General features: G+C 44.5%; 1 pseudogene; it reads right to left on the bottom strand.

The window, feature by feature from the left end:
- Window positions 1-1023: 1023 nt before the first annotated feature.
- Window positions 1024-3633, bottom strand: LOC113312043 (annotated as a pseudogene).
- Window positions 3634-3938: the final 305 nt, after the last annotated feature.

A 3938-nucleotide genomic window follows, 5' to 3' on the forward strand; every position in this document is an offset into this window, starting at 1 on the left:
AAATAATGTTCGTATAAAGAAATAAATCAAGAATCAAGTGTAAACATAAAGCATATGAAGTTTAACGCTGAATGTAAAGTGTTGAAATGTAAATGAGACGAATTTACGTGGTTCAGCACTAAGGCCTACATCCACGGGACTTGGTGTTTTACTATGTACTGAATGGTTACAAAGATAGTCGAACGACTTTTGAGTATACACAGGTCTGCTGAAGTAGGGGGATCACTTACTCTTCCTATTTCTCTCTCCTATGCTCTCCTCTATTTGCTCTCCAAAATGGTCTGTCCCTTCTCTTTTAGTGGAGAGGGGTATTTATAGGGAAGGAATGCGGGTCCCATCTCTGAGATGCCGTTGTAATCTTATCTTCTTGTGCTTTGTGTTTTTTACGCAGAGGTCTTCGGTGCATGCCGCGGCCTGAGCTTGAATGCGAAGGGTTGTCCTTGCTTCTTCCACGAGATGATCGACACGTGTATATCTCTTTGGTATTTAATGAGGGTATATGGATGTATGCTCGTGTCAGACAAGTGTCTCTTTGTATGGTCACATCCATGTCAGCCAAACCTCCTCTCGGCCGTTGATCTGGGATCCTCCTCGGGATTGGGTTTGTTAATACCCAAGGGGTATTATCTGGTGCTCATCTAAGCCATCATACCTCTGTGGTCCTCTGCCCCTGACCGTCAGATCTGCTGACCGATGGCATCCTGTTTGCTATCTTGTTTTGATGTCTCGCTTCGCATGCCTTCCACGTGTCTCTTTCTGTACACGTGGAGGATGATGAAAGATGTACATACATGTCGGTTGAGTCTATCCGTACCCTAATAAGAGAAATGGCACTCGAAGCCTTCTTGTAGTAGCAAACAAGTTAAGTACTTGCTTATAATCTTGGGAAGCTTTAATAGCTTAGTACCACATAATCTGAATGGTTGATTACAATCTAAATGATTGTATGTACAAAAGTTGAAGGATAGGAACCTTTGGCTCCGAAGGAAATGAAATCATCTTAGTCGGCTATCATATACATTCTCACTTTCCTGGAGCAAAATGTGACCAAGCATTGTTATTCACCGGGTCAGAAAGGTGATCTGACAAGTTTTCTAGAGGACCTCTGCCGGTAATAATAACCTGATCAAAGAAACCGAACATGCAGAACATAGAAAGTCACCCATTCTTAAGTTCTTTTACCTTTAGCTCTGAAAATGCCTTTAGGTCCTCTGCAAGTCCTGCGGGTCAAAGCTACCACCTGGGTAGAGCGGATTGACGATCTCACCTAGTGGACCACCGACAACTCTATATCCCTCAACAACACCCATAAGGATAACTTGTGTAAGATGCTTTGTACATGAACCAGGATGGAGTTTCCCAAGTAGTCAAGTCATCCTTCACTGAAAATCTGAGAACCAGATTTGAACCAGACCGCTTCTCCAAACTTAAATCCATTCTTATATAGAAGTTCAGGGAAAACACATCCCAAAGCGCCGAGCATGGCCCATCTGGAATGGTAACTCCCGTGAAAGGCTACCCCTTAGTTTCAGCTAGTCAGCTTGGGGATCACTTCCAATTCCCGGTTCTTGGCAAAGGTCTCTGGGTCTGCAGCTAGTCCAGTAGTATCCAAACCGTAGTCACGAGGGTTAGGTATGATGGAGACTCACCAAAAAAGGGTCTTAGGTACTTGACACGGTCTAGACCGTACTGGGGACTTCCTGACGAAGCAACGGCTTCTTGGCTGATTCTTCCTCATCATGATCCTTCTGTTGCTGCTTGCGTTAACATTGGTTGGGAATATTGATTGTGAGTTCAAAGTTATATCTGTGCCAGCAACTGATGGGGATGAGAGAGTCATGGATGCCACTTGCATTATTTTAGAGGGAAAAAAGCTGCTTGTGAAGAAGGTATTAGGCCTATTCCTATGCACATGTCAAGCAGCTGATTTTGCCATTTTAGCACTCACTATGGGTATGCCAAACTGTCAAACACATCTTCATAAGTGCCAAAAATACCACTTAGGCATACACGACAAAGTTTCTAACGAGCGATAGAGTGTCCATCGCTATATGGTCACGATATCGCTCATTGGTCATTCAAGCGCCAGCGATAGTCATGATATCACTCGCTGGTTTGATCATCGCTAATCAGTTCCTCATCCAACGCCTACTGTTGAGGGGTGATTTTAGTTTTGGTTCTACCCGTCCTAGTCACACCAAAGACCTCACTTTTCTAGGAATAGTAAGAGAGAGAGTTGCCTTTCCATTGTACATTGTCCTTCCTTATATAGACTTTCCCAAAGGTCCCTCCTTTTATGACATCATGACACATGTTCTAAACCTCCTTAATTACTTCTAATGCCATTCTTAATATAACCTTTTCCTTATCTATCAATCCCTTCCTTGTCCTTCTTATCTCATGGGTATTTTCTCATTGGGCTTGGACTTAGTCCCCAAGTCTCCACATCTCGTACTAGACTTACCTCCCCTCCTAGGGGCACCCCGAACCCGTTAAGGGGTATTATTTTTCATGTATCAACATTAGTCCCCTGACTATTTGGTTATTTTTAAAATAATCCAATAGTCATAGGAGTTTTCGAGCCCCCCCACCCTATTTTGTGGGAAGTTAGGAATGAGAATCTCCTTCCTCTTTATCAACTCCACGACCTTAGGCGACGTTTGACCTTCTTTTATCATGCAAACTTTTCCTCTTCTTTTCCGTTTCTGCCAGATATCGTTCCCTCTGCATAACCGCCACGTTCAGGCCTTGGGATTCCCTATATATATAGGTATGCTGGTTTGTTTTCTCCATTATCTTTTTTCTTCTAGTTCTTATCCTCTCTTTCTCCTGAATACTCACATACGCGCCATGTCTAGTAGTTCCACCAGTGGTTCGTCTGAAGAATCCGACGAGTCTGAAGGAGTCATGAATATGGGTTCTGAGGGGACCGAGTACTCGGATTAGGACGAAATTCTTCTACCTCCTCCGGCAGATGGCAAGTCATATACGATTGCGGAGTTTACCAGCGGACCTGATCTAAAACGCGTACTAAAGCTGAGGGAGCTCTGCGGAAGCGCGTTATCCCTCTTGATGATATCCTTGTTCCTTGCCTTTTAAATCCTCCTGTATTACCTTATCCGTCCGCCCCCGGGTGGTTTATGCAACCCGAATCGGAAACCATGGATGTTTTTGCGTTTAAAACGGTGTCGCGAATAGTTATTCAGCGCGGTGACTATGATTTTCATATCATTGATATCTGCTCCAAATCAAAAACTCATTTGATATGGCCGTACTAGACATCCTATATACGTTCCAATCCCGGTCACGCAACCATCCTTCGTGAAACGGGTATTGACGAAGCTATAAATTCATCTCTCAAACTGGAAGTAAAGAGATGTAGGAGCGACATAACACGGCTCTTTTGTCGTTGGGCTCCTCATGTTCATACTCTTTTCAAAGCATGGGGGGAAGCAACCATAGAACTGGAGGACGTAGTCTCCCTTACAGGGTTACTCATTCATGGTAGTCATTCGTATGAAGAGGCGGCTGTTTACGGAGCGCTGACTGACGAGGACAAAATGTTGTGGAATTATCTGTTGGATTGTAAATATGCTTCTCAGAACGAGTTGGTGAGGAAGGACCAGACGCCATCTAAATAGAGCGAGGACAAGAAGATTGCTGACGCGGTCAAGAAAGAGGCATCATCGTCCGCCGCAAGGGGAAAGGCCAAATGGGTTGAGAAGAAAAAGCCTCCTCCAGCGCGTCCAACGGGTGAACGATTGCTTGCTAGTTCTATTTGTGCTCACGAAGCGAACCATGGATCGTCAACTCCTCCAGCAAAGGCCAGTCCTGAGTGGGTTACCAACAACAACCGACGCGCTTCATTTCCTCTTTGGATCAAGTATTGGGCTCCATGGTTAGTGGATGGAAAAGTTTTTCCTCCCAAGCGGAAGGAG

Source organism: Papaver somniferum, chromosome 9, assembly GCF_003573695.1.
Source record: "Papaver somniferum cultivar HN1 chromosome 9, ASM357369v1, whole genome shotgun sequence".
NCBI lineage: Eukaryota > Viridiplantae > Streptophyta > Magnoliopsida > Ranunculales > Papaveraceae > Papaver > Papaver somniferum.